At 42.9% G+C, this 21524-nt stretch overlaps 1 protein-coding gene across 1 annotated transcript in view; it reads left to right on the forward strand.

Moving 5' to 3' along the window:
* Nucleotides 1-21524, forward strand: part of PLCXD3 (phosphatidylinositol-specific phospholipase C, X domain containing 3) — a 31051-nt gene that overhangs the window by 8942 nt on the left and 585 nt on the right. The window lies entirely within an intron of this gene.

The raw sequence follows: 21524 nt of genomic DNA on the forward strand, positions 1-21524 counted from the left end.
ATGGTAGTTAAGCAGTCATGTTCCAGTTGTCCTTCTTCCTGTACAGAATTCAGAAAAACTGCAGGATTGACTAGGTTAGTTGTTTTTAGTATCACATCATCTTGTTCTGTCAATATTACTTGATACTTCATCATCCTGCTGGGAGGAAGCCAATGACCCCCTTTTTGTTCCAAAACCATTATCACCATATGTGGTACATATACCACTATTGTTCATCCCGAAGTCAATTTTTGGGCTTCTGGTATGAGTGTCACCGTAGCAGCAACAGCTCGAAGACAAGTTGGCCATCCTTCACTTACTGTATCCAGTTGTTTGGAGAAGTATCCCACTGGTCTCTTCCAGCTTCCATCCGTTGAGTCAGTACTCCTAGTGCCAGATACTATTTTTCATGAACAAACAACTGGAAATCTTTAGTTAAGTCTGGCAGTTCCAGGGCAGGAGCAGTCGTCAGGGCCTGTTGTAGTTCTTTAAAGGCCTTTTGCTGTTCTGGGCCCCACTTAAAGGGAGGCGGTCCCTTTTGGGCCTCATACAGTGGTTTAGCTGTTAGACCATAGTTCAATGATCCATACCTACACCACCTAGCCATTCCCAAAAAGGCCCTTAGTTCGTGAATATTGTTCGTCTCTGGGATATTACAAATGGTTCTTTTACGATCTGCTCCCAGTTGTCATTCTTTTGAAATTTCGAAGCCCAAGTATATGACAACTTGACTTGCTACTTGAGCCTTGTTTCTGGATACTTTATACTCATTAAGTCCAAGAAAATTTAGAAGGCTTATTGTTACCTTGATGCAGGTTTTTCTCTCCTCAGTGGCAATCAATATGTCATCCACGTATTGCAGCAGTAGATGGCCAGGTAACTCTGAATCATTTTGCTTCCACATCTCAAGTTCTTTTGCCAGCTGGTTGCCAAAGATTGTCAGGCTATTCTTAAATCCTTGTGGTAGTCTCATCCATGTTAATTGTGTTCTTCATCCCATTTGTGGATTCTCCCACTCAAAGGCAAACAGTTTTCAACTTTCCTTGTCCAGAGGTATACAACAGAAAGCATCTTTTAAATCAAGCACTATAAACTACTGATGGGTTTCCCTCAAGGCCGTTAAGAGGGTATATGGATTTGCAACTACAGGGTAAATATCTTTTACTATCTGATTTATTGCTCTTAAATCCTGAACTAACCTATACTCACCTGAAGGCTTCTTAAACGGTAAGATTGGAATATTATATTCAGATTTGCACTCCTCAAGGATTCCATATTCTAAAAATTTATCAATCAGTTTCTTAACTCCTTGCCTAGCTTCAGGTTTTATTGAATACTGTTTTATTCTTACTGGTTTTGCATGTTCTTTCAGTTCAGTTTTTTACAGGCTGGGCTACCTTCGATCTTCCAGGTATTTCTGTATCCCAGACCGTAGGTATCACAGCCTCATCTACCTCCTGTGGTATTTCCTGTACTTTTACTTTTTCTTATACCACTAATATTTCCCCTGATTTTGATTCAGGTATCTTCAAAAGAATATCCCCTTCCTCAAAAACTATTTGTGCATTGAATTTGGATAACAAATCCTGTCCCATTGGACATTCTGGCATATACAGAAATTCATGTGTAATAACCTTATTTCCAAATTTCAAATCCAGGGGTTGAAGGAATGGCCTATTTTCCTGTTTCCCTGTCCCTCCAATTACATTAGCAGTTTTATTTCCCAGGCTTCCTTTACAAGTATTTAAAACCGAATATGTTGCCCCGGTATCTACTAAAAATTCAACTTTAGAATCTCTCAGCCTAATTGTAATCAGAGGCTCAGCTGGGTTCCCCTCCGGTCCCCTTCATTCATCTAAGGTCATCATTCTTGCAGCTTCTTGCTGATTTACTTTTATGATTTACTTTTAATTTGGAGCACAGGGGATCACTCCACCTAGTGTGTGTACCGAGTTGCTCCACTACGAAAATTATATACAATTAAAATATACATATTCATCACATTTCTGGGAAATAATTAACATAATAATAAGATTCTTGAGAGCTCATTAATATATGTAAATGTCCGTGACGCATGCGCCTTCAGGTACACTGGTGGTCGTCCAGGGTCCTCTGGTGGTCGTCCATAGTCTTCCTTGCTGTGTCTGCTGGTTGAACCTGATCCTTGCACATGCTCAGCTTGGTCACAGAGTCTTGTCCCCTGCTTTAATCTTGGAACCTCCAGAAGATTTTCTCGGTTTGCTAACCAGGCCTACAACTTATCACTCTCTTGACAGGTACTTCAAAGCCACATTGTTCAACAGTTAGTTCAGATTATACTTAGTTACCAAATGCATATTATGGGTTTGATTTTCATTGATTCGCCCCTTAATTATATATATATTACTATCAATACCCATATCCAAATAATCAATGGTTATTTCTATTAATATCTATTGATTTGGTTCTTGATACTTAAATCAAGATGGGAAGGGCAAGGGGGGGTCTCTAAGCAGCATCACTGGTGCATAGCGCATAGCAGGTTTCTATAATTACTAGACTCAAACAAAACTTATCTATTCTATCCTTCATTGTTTCACCTGGGTTCTACTTGTTCCTTGATACAGAACAATAATTACCTAGTGAGGGCTCTGTGATTACGAGTTTCAGAACACAGTGCCCTAACATTCTACTTCTACTATAACCAAAATCTGGTGATTTTACAACAGCACAAACTATCATTGTGGTATATTACTAGGGAATTCAAAAGTACTCTGGGCAATCCAGCCAAATCCTTGCTATTTCTGTTCTTTTGCAAACTGTCCTTAATTGCTTCCCTAATCTTTCCACACAAGAGGCAATCTCCGTGTTTGCACACAGAGCAGCACAGGGAGACCTTGGTTTCATTTGAAGCCTCTATCTGCCACATCAACAGGAGTGCACAGTAAAATCTCAAATGGGCTGTGTGTGTTCAGGCTGATTTTGCTGGCAGGTGTTTTTGTGGCATTTCATCATCACAGCATCTGTCTGCACAAGGATTTTAGTATAGAGTTCCCTTGGGAAGTTCTAGGTGGTTGTGTCTGATGGCGTTGGTCATGAACCTGGAATAGTATTAAAATGCCACAGGTTTTTTAGTAACTTTGTTAGGTAAAAGTATTTATCTACATACTTATTAGCCTGTGGGATTTAGTCCAGAAAGGAAGTTGGCATGGTGATCACCAGCTCTGTGACCACCAGCATTGTCGGTGGCTTAGCTTTGGGGTGTTTGTTTGGGGTTGCTGGCTTGGTGTTTTCTTGTGGGGGGTGGGGGTGTCTCACAGTCTTTTCCTCTACTTGGCCTCCTTGTGACTTTTATCATGCTATGGACCCAAACACCTGCTTGCAGGTACAGTATGTGCTGTGTGACTACTTGTAAAGATATTTTGTGTGATCCCATCATCACACGCTGAGCACAGTCTGACCCTGCGTGTACAGAAAGCAGCAAGCGTTTTTCATCACGAAAAGGAAACGTTCATTCCTTCGCTGCTGTAAGCTGTCACTAACATCTACTTGTCTCAAAGATTTCATGCTTCAATCTGCACGGCTGCTGTAGTGAAATTGCAAATGGCTCATTAAGTCAGTTGGGTTTTCTTTGATCTTTCTGACATTATGGAGATCACTAAGGAAACTACAGCTAATAGAAGCTAATAAGAGCTGACCCCAGGGGAAATGCATTTGTTGATGCTGGGCCTGGGTCTGCCTAGCTGCTTTTACCTCATTGTGAAGGGAACAGTTCCTTGATGGGTTGGTCCTTCTCCTCATCGTTTAAAAGGTACGAAGTGAGCACAGAGATTTACACAAACAAGCTTTTCCAGCTGTATTCGCAAGGTGCCTTTCAAGCTGATAATGACTTTCTGTTATACAAAGACATTTAGTACAAACTTAAGCAAATACAAACTCAGCAGGTATGACAACATCCATTTGCATGCTGCAAACCATTACCTTCAGGGCTATAGGAGTAAATAGGTCTATAGGCACATCCTTGGCAATTTTTGAGCAGTGAACTGAGCAGTTCTGGATAACTTACATGCAGTACCATGCATATGTTTGGAAGTTTGAATTTTAATCCCCTGTAGCTGCTCCATGGTCCTGGAGTGGTAGGATGTGGATAGAAATTGTCAAAAAAAATTTCCTGTGAGCTCTTAAAACCCAGTTGCACGTACTGTATCATTCCAGATGGATTTGGGCGATTCTCAGCATCCTCCAAGGCCTTAGAGGGCTTTCAGTTGTAATCTAGAGACAATGCATCCACATTGTCCCTAGAGAAGTCACTTGGCTATCTCCACTTGGGTGGTAGGCTAAGGAAGCCGTGGCTACAGAAAGCCCCTTGGATCCATTGTCAGAAGGTACATCAAGCCTGCAGTTAATTTTGTTAAATGCTCCCCTGTAGTCACAAACAAGAAGTCATTGTGGACTGAGTGAGCAGTTAGGCATGCAGGCTATAGCCAGAGCTGTGTTGGGGCAAAGCATGCAGAGGAAGCCGTAAGGGGTTCTGGCACCCTGGTGCCACGTTGGTACAAAAGAGATGTCTGTAACAGGGGGAGTGGAAATGGACATGTAAGTCGGGAGGACAGCCAGGCCAAAGGTCTTGGTCGTGGATCGCCTTCTGTATAATGCAGAACTTGCATAGGCTATGAAAATGCCCTTATTTTTCTTCTGTTAAAACAGAGATGGTAAAGTTTATTCTCTAACAATTCAGTAATGTCTGTGGGGTGCAATGCAATTCTTTCTTAGGGAGCCACTGTTATTGTGAAAGATGCTGATTTGCTACAATACAAAGCTTATTTTGATTTATTTTGTTCTTAAAGCCTGGAAAATTTTAACCTCATTTTATTGATCTCTACTCCTAGGCAAATGTTTCATAATTCTGTTTTCTTCCAGAATTGATTTTTTCTTTTCTTTTGGTAGATAAGATATAAACTTCATGTAATCAGAGATTATAATAAGAGTTTGTCTACAATTATAATGATAACATTGCATGTATTGTCCTAGGCTGTACAGTTGTTTCAACGGATCACAGCCTATTATAGTAAAATGTCTTTCAGTATTTATCTCAGACACTAAGAAAAATAATAAAAGACATGTCTTTAAGACACGGAATGATCATACAGTGGGATTTGACCTTTGGCAAGATTTTAATATTGTGGCTCTTGATCTGAGAGTTTTTGTAACTAAGCAACTGTTATCCAGAATATATTATATCATAAAATAGTATTAAGATTTGAAGGAAACTGAGCGGTTAGAGTGGAGTAGGATCCATGGTGAGATGCAGGCCCTTTCCCACTGAAAACTTGTTTTCTGAGTTATAGCATAAAGGAGGAACCTTACCATCATTTGTTTTATGATGTGGTATCAAAACCTGCTTAACTTTCTTTAAACCAGCGCTGTGGTACTCTCAGTTGTGCCAGCAAACACCGTTGTGTAGTAAATCAAGAATGATGGGTGATGGGCTCTTTAATTTTGCTGCTGGACAATGACTGGGGATAGCCATGGACCTTTATTCCCTTCCTACTTGGATTTACGTACTCTGAAGTCTGAAACCGGCTTCTCTCCTTTTCCAGTGAGACCCATTCAAATTACATCTCTGAGACAATGCCATAATCTGGATAATTCCTACAGGTATAGTAGTGTACTGTGTTGCTTGAATAACTAGGAAGGGATTATTTTAGCCAGTGCATTTGCTGCCTTGTTGGCCAAGGTTTGCGTGGATATTGCTAAGAAACTTGCCTGCTTGTGAGCTGGCTTTTTCTCAGAGCTAAGTTCATTACGATTAGCCTTGCTTTTGCTGATACCGGAGGAGAGCAACAACAGGGCCACCCCTCCATTCCCTGCCTTTGACAGAGGAAGATGCTGAAGCAGTGAGGACTCAGCTCCTCACCACCCGTCCGTGCTGTCTCAACTGACCTGTCAGCTGTGCGGGCCTCGTCACTGCCATCCCTGCTTCAGGAGGAGGATCTGCCTCTGCTCACGAGTGCTGTAGTTGCACCCTTTCCTTAGCTGCCTTTTGCCATCTCTTTCCTCCCCTATACAGTCTTTTTACTTTGCTTTCATTTCTTCCTCTAGGCTGTTGCAAGCAGCCAGCCCAGCAAGTTTCATTTCTACTTCAGCTGCGTGTGCGGTGATGATTAGGATTTGGACAGTTAAGATGAAATAATTAAATCTGAAACCAGAGTGTTACCATCGGCCTTTAAAGTTGCCTCTGGGAGGCATTAGGGAAAGGGAGTATTGCACCCAGAGAGGATGTTTCAGGCTGTCATCGGGTGCTAGCCAGACAGTCCTGAAACTCATTGCTGGAAGGTCATCAAGGTACATGGGTGTTGTCTAAGGCCGGTGCTGTCTCTCTGAAAAGTATGAGCATGCGGCGTGGCGAGTCTCTGTGCCCGGTTTGGTCCATCTGTTAAGCATCCTTCTGCAGAAGGTAAAGGACAGAGCTCAGCCAGGAGCGGTGAGTAAGGTCACCACTGCGGCACTGGAACTGAGAGCTGCACTGTCAGTCTGCACTCACACCAGGCACAGTAAGTTCTTCTGAGCCTGTTGCTAATCTCAGCCGAGAGGGTGATAATGATCTGTCTCACGTAGTGGTGTTTGCTGCTGGCTCCCTCTCCCCATCAGACGGTATTTCAGTGCTATTACTATCTGGCTGCGCTAGAACAGCAGAGACATAAATCCAACCGAACGCTGTTCTCTTGGTGGAAAGATCCTCCTTTGAGCCCTGCAGTCTGAGGAACATTTGTGGAAGTAGTAAACCATATGATGAACATCTGGGTTTTTTTTTCTTCTAAGCTATTTCTCATGAGAGTTATAAGTGGGCTGTTGTTTGAAAAATATTTTCCAGCTCAGACGGGACTTTTTTTTTTCTGTAGTAGCTGGAAATAATGCATTGGATGGACTGACCACAAGACTCAGTTACTGTAATTGTCTCTCAGTAAACTTCTGGGCTTCTCTTCTGCTTACAGACAGCATTGACCGTACGGGCTGTGCTGTTCTTCTCAGGGTATGTCTCTTCTGAGATGCAGACTCACATCTGCCTTTTTTTTTTAAGTGGTGTGTACTTTTCTCCAGGCCCACGCTTGTGAAATCTCTTAAATAACGTGTCTGCTGATGCACAATATACCAGTGCATTGGATCACCCTAATAGAGGCTGTGCTGTCCAGCAGATCTCCGCCTGAGTCACTGCTGGGTGGAGGGATGCAAGGTTTCTCTGGCAGGTCTTTGATTCTTGATGCGAGGCAGATGCTCAGCTGAGGCCGACCACCATCAGCATCTGGTGTGACAGGTCTGTAGGAGGAAGGGGACTCAACAGCCCTGTGGTGAATGTGTAGCTTGGTCCATATCCCACAAGAGGAGAGTGAGTCACCTCAGGAACTCTCGCATTCAGTGCATGGCTGGCATGACAGGTCTGTGTTTCTTTGTGCCGATGGAGTGGAGTGCTCCAGCATGACTCCATGTCATGCTGAAGGAGGAGGGAGTCACCTCTCTTGGCAACCTCTCTTCCCACACCTCTCCAGTGGATGCACTGCAAGGCAGGGAGTGGGGGAGCGAAGTCCCTCCCACTGTCCAAAAGTCCCAAGATCAGGTTCGTGGCCACCTGAGGAACCTGAACATACAAAAGCCTATGGGACCTGATGAGATGCATCCCAGAGTCCTTGAGGGAATTGGCTAATGTAGTTCAAAGCCACTCTCCATGATATTCAAAAAGTCATGGCAGTCAGGTGAAGTCCCCGGTCACTGGAAAAAGGGAAACATTGCACCTATTTTAAAAAAGGGTAGAAAGGAGGACCCTGGGAACTACCAACTTGTGAACCTCACCTCTGTGCCTGGGAAGATCATGGAACAGATCCTCTTAGAAGCTATGGGAAAACAGGAAGCACAGGGAGGTGATTTGAGACAGCCAGCATGGCTTTACCAAGAGCAAGTCTTGCCTGACCAGTTTGTGGCCTTCTCTGGTGGAGTGACTATGTCAGTGGACAAGGGAAGAGGTACGGATGTCATCTATCCGGATTTCTGTGAGGCCTTTGATACAGTCCCCCACAGCATCTTTCTCTCTAAATTGGAGAGATACAGATTTGATGAGTGGACTGTTTGGTGGATGATGAATTGGCTGAGTGGTCGCATCCAGAAGGTAGTGACCAACAGCTCAATATCCCAACAACACCAAGCTGAGTGGTGCAGTTGACACATTTGAGGGGACAGGATGCTATCCAGAGGGACCTGGAAAAATGTTTTGGGCTGCATCAAAATAAGTGTGGCCAGCAGGTTTACAGGTGATTCTGCCCCTCTACTTGGATCTGATGAGACCACCACTGGAGTACAGTATCCAGCTCTGGAGCCCTCGGCACAGGAAAGACATGGACCTGTTGGAGCAGGTACAGAGGAGGGCCACAAAAATGATCTGAGGGCTGGAGCACCTCTCCTATAAGGACAGGCTAAGAGAGTTGGGATTGTTCAGTCTGGAGAACAGAAGGCTCTGGGGAGACCTTATTGTGGCCTTTCAAGGGGCCTACAGGAAAGATGGGGACAGACTTTTTAGCAGGGCCTGATATGATAAGACAAGGGGTAATGGCTTTGAACTAAAAGAGGGAAGATTTGGACTAGATATAAGGAAGAAATTTTTTACGATGAGGGTGTTGAAACACTGGCACAGGTTGCCCAGAGAAGTGGTGGATGTGCCATCCCTGGAAACATTCAAGGTCAGGTTGGACGGGGCTCTGAGCAACCTGATCTAGTGGAAGATGTCCCTGCTTATGGCAGGGGGGTTGCACTAGATGACGTTTAAAGCTCCCTTCCAACCCAAACCATTCCATGATTCTATGACTTCTTTGTTATGGAGTCTCTCAACCAAATATCTATCCTGGCTTCACTCCAGGAGGATTTTAGTTTATCTTTGATGTGTCCTCTGCAATCCCTTGCTATATTTTTACAAGCTACATAATGCATTTTTTAGTCTACCTTTTCCCTGATGGTCTGTGGTGTGGTTTGTTTCATTTGTTGTATAGCAACCCTAGTTTATCAGTGTGGAGTTCTCATTAAATAAAATATGAGATCAGTTCAGAAGTTACCAGTATTACTGGAAACATGAGACTTCTCACAATGTGTGCCTTTTTTTAGTGCTGATCAGAACTAGTAAGAGCTCTCCAAATCATCAAAACATTTTTGTTTTTAAAGCTAATTTGAGATCACATCAGTAGTGTATTGGTTCTTTTTTAGGAATTTGGTCTACAGTTGTTTGTTTTGTTAGATGTGGCAGCAAGTGCACGTTTGTGTAAATTGTTTTAACACAGAAATTACAAAACCATTTGTTCTTTTTCCCATTGGTGCAGCTTTTTATTGAAAACTGCAAATATCTTAATGTCTACTGTTTTTTACAGGAGTACATCTTTTAGTGTTTTTCTCCAGGGAGAAGTCTATTTTAGCAAAATAGTTTATGTCAAAACATTTCAACTTGTTACTTCTATTAATTCTGTCTTGCCTTCAGATTTATGTTACAGTGTTAATTGCAATATTTAATGCTGTTGCTGTATTCTCAGCTTTTAATTTTTCTATTCAGAAATAGGTCTTGAACTTTATTTGATAGGAAAGGCCAACATTTTGTATTTGCTTTCTAATTCGAAACAAAATCACATTTTGAAATGCTAGAATTTCTCACTCAACAGCAGTTCTTGGTTTTGGGCCAATCTATTTAATACTGCAGTGGGTGTCTAGTACTGAAGTACCCAGACTTTACTTGCCCCTTGATATCACTGTTGATCCAGTTACAGTTTGCAGTCAGTGTCATACTTTTTCTCTCATTCCTAATGTCCATTTTTATTTTGCTTATTTCTATTGGAAATTATAGTTTTATCCATTAGCTATAGGGTGAATACCACTGGCCAAGCAAAGCAGCTGTCTTATTAAGAATAATAATTCACCTGGTGTGCATGGTACCGAACACAGAAGGACAGAGTTCTTCAGCGAGACACTATCGTCCAAATAATACTGTGGCACATCGCTAGGACCTTTACTTTTTTTCAAGAAAAATAAGTCAGAACCTGTTTTTAAATTTTCTCTAGGAAAGTTCAACCTCATTATTTTGGCCAAAAGTGAAAAGGCCCAACATGGGTGTTGGTCTCTTCTCCCAAGTAATGAGCGTCAGGACAAGAGGAAATGGCCTCAAGTTGCATCAGGGGATGCTGGGGGAAAATTTATTCACTGAAAGGGTTATCAAGCATTGGAACAAGCTGCCCAGGGAAGGGGCGGAGTCATCACAGAATTCACAGAATTCACAGAATGGTTAGGGTTGGAAGGGACCTCTGGAGATCATCTAGTCCACCCCCCCTGCCAGAGCAGGGTCACCTACAGCACGTTGCACAGGACAGCGTCCAGGCGGGTTTTGAATGTCTCCAGAGTGGGAGACTCCACCCCCTCTCTGGGCAGCCTGTTCCAGTGCTCCACTACCCTCAAAGTAAAGAAGTTCCTTCTCATGTTAAGATGGAACTTCCTATGTTCAAGTTTATGCCCATTACCCCTCGTCCTATCAAGGGTAATCATGCCTGGAGGTATTTAAAAGGCAGGTAGATGTGGTGCTTAAGGACGTGGTTTAGTGGTGGAGTTGGCAGTGCTTCGTTAACTGTTGGACTCAACTATCTTAAAAGTCTTTTCCGACCTGAACTATTCTGTGATGCTGTGACTGCCCTCTTTAAAATTTAAAATTCTTTGAAGCCAAGGCGGACAGCATGATAGTATATGTAGTTTAGAGTTAGTGATTCAGAACTATGCAATGTGGAAGAGTCTGACTCAGCTTTATGTCTGATCTGAATTTTGCTGTCAGTCATGTTATGTTGCCATGGACTGCATCATCTAGACATTTCAAGACTGTTGGCTGTAAGGTTGAGTTAAAAGATAAATTACTGTTACGATTTGATTACAAAATCTGCCAGTAATGAATGTTAAAAAGGATGGCTCAAAGGACAGCAGAAATATCTACCAGAGTGATTCCAGTGGATTCCTTTGCACAGTGCTGTAAGTAAACTGTACCACTGCTACCTTAATGGTAGGCCCTTGTGAGTTGGTTAAAATAACTGTATTAATCCCGTTTTTCTTGATGTTAAGTTCTACTATATTCAGTGTGGAGCTTAGAAGTTAGTTTTTCATCCAGTGTTTGAATTGTCAGGATTCCTCTTGGACCCTTCTTTGCGACTCCTGATATCACATCCTGAAGATGCTGTATAAAAGCTGTAAGAAGTGAATACATTCAAACCGAGAGGAGAGCGTGTAATCTCCATCGCAGAATTGCTGAAGGACTAGCATGACCATTGCACACATTAAAGAAGCCTTATGAAAACAGTGGCTTAGAGTGGAAAGCAGCAAACATAACACCCTTATCTAAAAATGGCAGGGGAATGGTCTGAGCCCCCCCAGGCTTTCAGGAGAAGGCAAGACTGAAGAGCTTAACTGGAAAGAAGTGATAATTAAAGATACAAGAGGTTAATGGAAAGTAGGATAAATGTTAATGAGGTTTTGCCAAAGGTGGATGGTGTCAAATGATCTTGATTTGTTTTTGTAACTAATTCTATGGAAATTTTACAGGAAAAATTTGGGATTTCAGTAATGTAGCTGATAAAGTCTTAAGTAGGATACTATCAAGCAAAATGGAATTTGGGAATCAGAAATGGAGTTGAGACTGGTTGGAAGTACCAGACTGAAGAGAAGGTAATGGTACCATTCCTCAAAGAGCCTGGTCATCTTTAATATTTCCATGAAGGACTTTTGATTCAGCTGTAGGAGACTGCTACTGGCGTTTGCTGCTAACACAGAAGAGGTAAGGCTGAGGGGTAACATACAGCAAGAACTGGATGCCTACAGTATTTAGAAGTGAGCTGGAATTCTGTGGTATAAAATGCAAGGTCATAACGGTGGGAGCATGCTCTGGTACGGTGGGATCTCATCATCTGGGGAAGATGGGCACGGCAGATGCTGGAGTGTCACCCTTGGCTGACTAAAGCTGAGTCCTCAGTGGAAAGCATCTGGGAAAAAGAGCGGCAGCTATCCTTTTGATCTGCACTGAGGCATTTCCAGCACGTGCAGAAAGGTGGTGATATTACTGCCAAGGTGCAGGTAGGATATCTTTTTGGATATCCTGTGCAATTCTGACCATCCGTGTTCTGGGGAGTAGATTAAAATTAGAACAGATGCAGAGAGGAACTACTAACTAGGATAGTCAGGGGAATGAATTGCTAAAGACATCGAGGGAGCTTGTCATGTTTATCCTAGCACAATGAAGCCTGAGAGGCTGTGTGATTACTGTCTATAAATATCACAGGGGAATAAATACCGGGGAGGGAAAAGAACAGTTTAGGCTAAAGGCCAGTGTTCTCACAAGAGCAACTGTTATACACTGACTAAACAAATGTAGGCTAGAAGTGAGAGCAGTGCTCCCTGCCATCACAGCAGTCAAGTTTTCCAACAGTCTTACAGCTGGAAAAGCAGGAGGGAGAAACCTGACTGCTTTTAAGATGAGCTCTGTCAGCTTTTGAAAGAGGAACAGGGATCATTAGGAGGTTCCTCCCAGGCCCTCTTCTACAGGAGGACTGCCTGACCGCTAACCCCCCTTTTCACAGGCAGCTGTGCATGGTCTTGTCCGTGCCGCTTGCTTTGTCACTGGAGATGGGAGGACAGGACCACATGGTGCAGCGTTCCTCTCCCTGCTAGGCTGCTTGTGGGAGCCCCGGGAGCAGTCTGGTCTCAAGGCACGAGAGAAGCCACCACCTGGGCATGGGGAAGCAGGTACCCTTGCAGTATTCGTTCACGGAGCCGCTGGGTATTGAGGAGTCAGAGAAGTCTGTGTCAGGGGACAGATCCTCCTGATGTGGCACCATGTTGGCAGGAAGATAGCCCCGTGAGCGTGTCTTCCTCAGCTGTAGTCAGAACAAACATTTCTCACTGTGAAAGAGCAGTGGCTATTCTATAATGTCTCCTGGGTACTGTATTTGCCATAATTATAATTGGTGTAATACAGGTTTTATCATACGAATGCATCGGGCTTGTTAATACTGGGCTGTGAGGAAAGCAAGCGGAAGGAATGAGGAATAGCTCAGGGAAGGCTGCTCCTGGTAAATGATTCACAGCAATGCCCAGGATGCTATTTAGGAGGATATTGCCTCTGGGATCCAGCTGATTAACAAAGCTGGTTTAGCTGTGTGAGGCCAGAGCTAGAAGCCAGAAAATGTATAAAGGATAATAAGCAGCTTAGTCTCCTTCGCTGGTGAGATGAAGCAGTTGTTGCAGAGGAGCTAGTGGGTGTGTGACCACCGTAGACCCCCACAGCCTGTGGTCCAGGCTGTGGTGCCGGGTGGCAAAACCCTGGTTGGCAATTGCAGCGATGTAATAAGGATTCTCAGTGCTGTGTATCTGTTTGATACAGACCTCACAAGGGAAATGCTAAAACTAGCTTGGCACGTAAAGGCTTGGTGGAGAGAGAGGCGGAGGAAGCTCAGTACAGGCAAAGAGGCGATTGCTAATATAATCAAAAATAACAATAGCAGGAAGCAGAAGAGGTGATGCCTCAGATGGAGAGAGGTACAGCAGGGAGGAATTTTTGGTGCTAACCGGAAATTTTCTGGAAAAACAGATTTGTAAGCACCATTGATACTATTAATGAAATTGGGTCAAACTTGATGACTAATTGTATTTGAGGAAAATATGTAGGAAAACATTTAATCTTGCTATTTTCTAACTTAATATTTTAGAAATATTGACGTGTTTTGACAGTTTCAAAATAACTTTATTTTAAAATGACACCTAATTTAAAATTACTTAAATTTTAAAGGACCAAAAAGTAAGAAAAGAATGTTTAATTGGCTATGCTGAACATTAAGTAGACATTTAATTTTTTTAATTAACTGAAAAACTGTATATTCCTATATAATTTTGTCCCCCACCATCTCATTTCCTGACTTGTTTTAATCACAACATCATTCAAATCAGAGCTGTAATTACGCCCAATTTCTATTACTTGGATGTGCAGCCTGAAGCTCTCACTATATTCTCTGCTGCTTCGTGCTGTCCAGATCACAGCAGTGATGAAAAATGACTATTTCCCTGTACCTTTTTTTAAAGGGAATTATTTTTGTCATAATTTTCCATTTAAGCTCTGTTAAGTGTATTCCTTCGTTGTAGTCCGCTTGCTGATGTTTCATGAGTGAATCAGATTTCCAACTTCCACAGAGGTTTTCTCTGTTTCACCGGCAGTGAATTAAGTTCCAGTTCCTATTTCCATAGCCCATGCTTACTGTTATTTCTGTGAATTTCTTGGCATTTCTTGAACAGACAGATTTGTGTCTGGAACTGGGACCAGGAGTGACTGTCTAAAGCAGGTAAACTGTGCCACGTGCAGGCAGCTGTGCAAATGGGCGTTCAGGCTTATCTCTATTTGGGCTACAAAAGATTGAAAGGAATGACGTATGAACAGCATTCAGATCTCTCTTCCCCTTCTGTTTTCACAGCTTAAGACTTGCACCACTTTTCTCTCCAAAGAGAAAACTGATTAAAAGAGCAGTTGATGAGCTTGTCTAACTTAAGCTATTGGATCGCTGAAAAAAGCCGGGCTTTGAACGCAGGCATCCTCACAGCAGGCAGTAGTTTTCCTGTTAATCTATGGACTATCACGTATTTGTCCATAGTAGTGTAACTACAGTGTGTTGTTACAAGGCCTTCTTCAGTCATGATGTAAAAGCTAAATGCCTCACTTTGTGTGGCAGCCAGTCAAGCTTTTAACTCTGGCATTTCCCACTTCAGCTCCCCACTACATTGACCAAGAGAATAGCCAAAATACCACAGTTGCCTCATTAATGAGATCTTTTATAATATGGGGTCCACCGAGTCCTTTCCTATCTGCCTGCGTTCCTCATGGTGTTATTATTGCTTTAGATGCAACGCCTAATAACACAGATTCACAGAAAAAAAAAAAAAAAGTTGAACTTTAATTGCCTCCAGAACCATCGTTTGCTGCTATTAAATATCCCATTGCGGTTTTTTTTGTACAAGCGTAGAGGTGTAGGTTCAATAAATTCAGCTGAAATGTTCTTTGAAGGGAGGGCAGGAAAGGCCCTTTTGAGCTTATTTCTGCTTCCCCTTAAAAATGAGACCCAGAAAACTAAGAACAGCTCAATAGGAGGGTGAAGACATCTGGCCCCTGATGACTCTGCAGAGTACAGTGCCTATGATCAATTACGTTAAAATATTCATCTGACCCCAGCACAGTTGTCTGTGTTATCTGATTATATGCGTTTCCAAACTGTATAAAGCAATTGGAGGTGACTGAATTATAGATAAGCATTTCAGAATAATAAATTCAGGGCTGTTGGACTTTAATGTAGGTAGTTCTCGCAACATGACAGCTCGTGGGCAGTGTAGCATCCATTCAGCATCCAGGGAAAGGAATTCCCACCTTTGTGCCCTTGAGACTATTAATAATAACATGTCACCCAGCGTTGCCCAAATTTTCTGGTTTATTTACTCTGGCCTTGGTAGTGCCAATTTTAAGACCGCGCTGCTGCTGCCTGGAGAGGATCTGAGGGGTAAGGAAGTGCGTTGAAGGAGTTCCTGCCCAGCCCATCCGTGCCAAGCTCATGTAAATTTCTGTGCTGCAGTTAATTTGTTCCTTGGTGATGCCAATTCAACAATTTGTGAGGTCCTGGTGTAAATCAATTCTCTTCAATGAACTGGGGCCATTTGGGACAGAGGGAGAGCAAAAATGTTTGATTCGTTTATGTTAAACCAGACCATTTCCATGTGCTGCTTTTTATTTTGTCCCTACAGGTCTATTAGCACAACTGAGAGAATGGTAAATTTTGATCAGGGGGCAGAAACAAATGGCTGGCACGTAAAAGAAGAGGACCTTTTAAACTAGTTTTGCCACAGAAGAGAATTATGGTAGAATGATGTACTGTGAAATGGTACCTAAGGCTCTTGTTCTGCAGGGAAGCTTATTTAGTGATGAACAGTAAATCTTTAGTGGGAACAAAGCGAGCACACGGTGAACACCCTTGAGTAGCACACCTTAATGCCATTATTTTTGGTGGCATCTACAACTCCAGTTGAACCTAATGAGGATGCATAGGGATATTTACTTAGGGATGCTCTGAATACAGAGGAAGGTTGCGACATGTCCATCACTGGAGCCTTGTAAGAACTGATTAAATTGAATGTTTGCCAGGAGTGGTTTGTATAGTTGATCTTTGTGTAGCTGATCCGGCCCGGGATGGGCTGGATGAACTTGAATGACTTTTCAAGGTTCTTCCCAGTCATGCTTTTTATGATTCAGTGACACATGAGACATCCAGTGCTCCCACTGGAGCGATAAATTCTCAGCATCCTTGAAAAGCCATAGTCAGCGTGTGCTGAATTATGGCTCCAGAATTAATCAGTGTACTTGCAAACGTGGGTAGAATTGGGTGGAGCGGGTAAAAAGTTAAAGAGTATAGGGATTAGGGCTAGTGTGAGTACATCGTCCTGCAGAGGAGTGCTGTTTTTCTTGAACAGTAATGCCTGTTTGCACAAGGCTGCAGGGAAGCAGGGTGTGTGCCTTGCTGGAGAGGGAAGAAATGCCATATGTCACTTCTGCCCTGAACAAGTGAACCTGCTTCACTTCTCACTGGTGTTACTGGTAATGGGCACTTACTGCTAGGCAGCATCGCATTCTGTAAATGAGACCAGTTTCTCACTCTGGATTAGGTTCTACTGGCTCCCTGCACTCAGAAGAAAATCTGTTCTCTACCTTTAGTGACCAAACTCTCATTAAACAGTGAATAGCCCTTTTGCTTTGTGTTTACTAAGTTGGTTTTCCTCCTTCTCTTCCTTGAAAGCCCTGCAGAGAGGAATGGCTGTTTCGCCACAGGAGGTCCTGTCTTAGAGCACTGCTGTTGTTAGTCTTCTGTCACGTTGTCAGGCTTTGATGACTCAAGCATTAAAAAAAACCCAAAACCCAACCACCTCTCTTTCTGAACTAAAATAGCCCAAGAGCAATTTTTTTAAAGCAAATTTAAATCCAATTAGTTAGGTCATATTTTCTTTCTGAAAGCTCGTAATGGGACTCACAGTTTTGCTGCTTGAACTGAAGCTACTTGAATGTTTAATTATTATTTTTTAAACAAAATCCAATACCATTGGAGTCCACTTGAGATCTTTAGAGATAGAATAAAAGACAAAAAAGAAGTCTTGAATATGCAATAGCTTTGAAAAGGGCTATGCATGTTATGTAGTTTAGGGCAGTGTTTCTCAGCTGAGTTCTTCAATGCATCAGAAAATGGTTCCTGAAAGAAGTGAAAAACTTAAAAAGAAATCTGCACACTTTTCTGTTTATATGAGCAAGCAAACAGAACAGGGAAAATAGAGGTAATAAAATAACTGTCAAAGCTGAGCCTAGATTTTACTGGGTTGTAAATGAAAATCACTGTAGCAATGCTATATGACAAAGTACATGGCTCCTCAACAAAAAAAAAAAAGGCTGGAAACGGTGATGTAGGGCATGTTTGCATGTGTGATGTAAGCCATCCTGGTGCCCAAGCCATGCCTAAATGATTAATACCTCTGACTGACCTAGCTGGGTGCCACCTAGAAATAAAAGCTTTGGTCTCAGAAGAAATATGGCCACATTAAATGACTCTGCATGACACTGCATTGCACAGCAGAGGTTGGTCCCTGCTGCCCAGATCTTCACTCTCCCCTTTCTCATGCAGACTGTTCGTTGGGTCCGAGAGCCCCTGCAGGAGGCTGCTGGGCAGCCTGGGTGGTGGAGTGGATCTGACCACTGGTGTGCCGAGGGGCAGCAGTGGTGGGCTGGGTCTGGACCACAGTCCTTCACACGAGGTCCTTCCACATCACATCCAGTCATATCGCTTTCATCCCCCTGCTTTCTCGCCCTCCTGGGAGTGAGGGGCAGCAGTCTGGTATCACCTAGTTCCCAGTCAGTGCAAAGAAATGATATATTCTACATATTCCTTCAGGACGGAGAATTTTTCACCAAGATTAGTGATCTCAATCCATAGTCAAACCCATGTAACATGCTCTTCCCCTCCTTCCCCACTGCCACTCAACCCCCCCCAGTCCTGTGGCTTCCCCCTCCCTGCCCTGATTTGTCGGGCAGTGCTACTGGCATGGCAGGGTCTGATCTGGGCAGCCCCAACCCAGGTCGGTGGAGCTGCAGCGGGATGAAAACAGTGCCCCAGGTAGTGGGGCAAGAGGAGGAGACTCCTCTCTTTCTCCCCGCACAGGTTTTGCTGAGGAGCATGCCTTCTCTCCTCCCTGGCTCTAGGCTAAGGCAAACAACACCTATCTGTGTGTGTGGCTCAGTGGCTTTTGCAACCCCTCAGGGTTAGAAGTGATTCCTTCCAAGGACTGGGATTGTGGCTGCAAGGTGTCTGCACTGCTGCAGGACACAGCCGACTCAGTAAGTTAAAGCGCTGCAAGTATTCTGCGTCTGTCAGCTTTTCCAGCTGCCTGCCTCTTAGTTTGTAGCATGTTAACATAGGACTTTTCATCTTACGTGCCCTTCAGAACACTTACTCATGGCGCTGAAACTTCAGAATGCGTCTCTGAGGCCGGTAGGACTCCTGATTAACTCATCCAGCTCTCGCTGCATCATTTACAGCAGAGGCAGCTGAGGCACAGGAGGGCTGGAAGACTTGAGGTTTCCCTCAGGAAAGCAAGAGACTGTCCTGCATGCAGTTGCAATAGTGGCATTGCTGTCATTGTCAACAGCATGACACTGTTTTATTAGGAAAAATTATTACACTGGCACAATGGAGCGGTAGAGTATGACTACACCTCTGTAGGTTGTGGAGTAACCGCACAGATTATTAACCTTGTGTATCTGCAAGTGTGGCCTGTATGCAACAGAGCTGGGCTGTCCTTAGCCCTTGCGGGCTTGGGGTCTGAACCGTTAGTGCCAGAGCTCCAGTGAGACCCTTACCATCCTCCACAGGAGAGCCAGGACCTGCCAGGAGTGGACATCAACATCCTCCATAGGAGAACCAGGACCTGCCTAACACAGAGGCAGCGGTGCTATCGGAGTTTGCAGGCTGAGGGGCTTGCCTATGCTCACGCGCAAAATCATTTCTTATCCACATTGCAAGAATATCTACAAAGACCATGGTACATACTGGTTTCTGTGAGCACAGTCATGTAGGTGGCTGCTACACAGCATGGTTTGTTCCTCTGACTAAAACCCTTAATGAGAACAATTACTAGTTTGCAGCATGCAGAGACTGGAAATTACAAGGAAGGGTGAGCAAGGTTTGTGCTGCTAGCACAAAGGCACCCTGAGGAATGTTAAAGCAGGCTTATTCTAATAATTATTGTAAGCGTGTGAGATATTTGTACTGAAACTGAGCAATGTGGTTTCTTACAGTCATTGATGTAATCCACTTTCAAGATGGCACTCTGGGAGGAAGATGATCTGTATGGGTTTTTCCTATGCGTTTCTATCATAAGCAGGGTTACATAGCCTAGGTCAAATCTTTAAGGTCAGTGGAATCTTTTGTTCAGGTGGTGTTTTTTTTCACAGGATTGCGTTCTTTCACTTTTCTATGCAATAAGTTTTTTGTTGGATACTTTGATTCACTTTTTGACTTACCTTTAAATGCTCTCTAGTCTCATGAACAAAGGATTTCTGTGACTTTATCTGATAAACAATTTGCATATGAGCGAAGGGTCATGCAACTGTGTCCTGTGTGAAGTATCAGTGAAATGTAAATAACCCATTTAACTGCCAAGCCTAACCGGAGATGAAATGGCAGGGCAGACTGAGTTTAAGATAGAGCGCTTATCAAAAGGAGGCATGACTATCTGTTAAAGGCTGGCTTAATAAGAACACAGTAGGGAGAAGGAAACAGCATTTCAGTCTATATGGCTAAGTGTATAGATGGCAAACTACGGTGTGAAGACAGAATTACATCAGAACCAGCTTCAGAACACATAAAGGACACAAAAAGAAGTTAATTATGCCTCAAGGGGGAGTAAAATATCAAAAGTATCAACTTATGCAGGAGGAAGGAAGGAAGAAAAAAATCTGTGCCTGCCTACAATCAATCAGTTCACCTTTAAACCTGAAACTCTTTGAGTTTAAATAGGATGATATTAAAGACAAAGGCAACACACTGCCATCTTTCAAGTTCAGCCTTGTGTCTTTGTCCAGTGTTCAGCAGTCTCTCCGGCATGTGAAGATACAGTGGAGTTTTCAGCTTCTCTGACCTGCCTTTTATCACCTTGGAGGTCCATGCTGTTCTGCTGAGATCCGTCCTCGTTCTGATTGCTCACAGATCCTTTCAAATAGTCCAGGCATTGCTGGATATTTAACACCTGACCTGTGCCTGTTACAGTTACACATAGTGCAGCTTTTCGGGATTACATAAACTTAAATCTAAAGATGCTGGCTGGGTTCTTACATAGCAGAATGCTTAAGCTCCGTTTTATGAGCTGGTGTGCATACATACGTGTGCTTCAGTCATATTGGATGAATGAGTGAAATAAAACGCGTTGCTGGGCTTAAACATGGGTCTTACGGTGGATTTAAGCACAATTTGCTGAAGCAAAACCTCAGCGCTGTGCATTCTTGTGTAAAATCATAGAGGGGGCTAATTATAACTGCTTGGGTTTTTTTTCTGTACTAAGTTGTTTTTAAAAATGACTGATTCTGGTGGCCACTGACAAGTACAATCTGTGTCTGCTAATAGTTCTGTTTTCTTTAGATCTGTTTTCGTAAAGCTTTTGGGAGCAGATTTAGGTTCAGCTTGATTTAAATTACTGTCAGACCAACATTTTACATGTACCTTGCCTCTGTGAGAAAGGCTGTGCAACATGCTGGCTGAGGGGAAATCACAAATTTATAGATTTTAGAGCAAGGGGAGAACATGATGTTCATCTAAACTGACTGCAGCCCTGCCCAGTCTGTAGGTTCTTTTATTTAACTCAGCAGCTTGAGGTTGACTGAGAGCGTATTTTTGGAATTACATCCAGGCTTGATTTAAAGACTCCAAGTGCTGCAGAGTTTGTCACAGTCATTGGGAGTTTGTTCCAATGGTCAATTACCCTTTCTCTGAAAAATACCCTTTCTCTGAAAAATCTGTACCTTATTTTTTTGGAACTCTGTTAACTTCTGTCTTCTGAAAACTGGATCTTTCTGCTTGACTTCCTCAGCAGGACTAGGGAGCCCTTTATTTTGCCATAGATATTTCTTGTGATAGTTATTTTGTATTTTTATGGTGTTTGAAAAATTACTTTATATTCACAAACCATATTAGGCAGACATCTTTTACACCCTAGTATTCCTGTGCTAAGGGTCTGACATAATAAAAATATACCATTTTAGAAAAGAGTCGATGTGACTGTGGTGCTTTTTATTTCAGTTACTAACCACTGGTTTATCATTAAATATAATTCATGGCTAGGATAGTAATACTGGGAAAGAAAGGGTATTCGGTATATGCTATACTTACATTGTATAAATCATGGTTGCTCCAGTTTCCCCCAAAATACTATTTTCAGTATTTCTT

The sequence above is a fragment of the Charadrius vociferus genome, unplaced genomic scaffold (genome assembly GCF_000708025.1).
Source record: "Charadrius vociferus isolate BGI_N301 unplaced genomic scaffold, ASM70802v2 scaffold450, whole genome shotgun sequence".
Taxonomy (NCBI): domain Eukaryota; kingdom Metazoa; phylum Chordata; class Aves; order Charadriiformes; family Charadriidae; genus Charadrius; species Charadrius vociferus.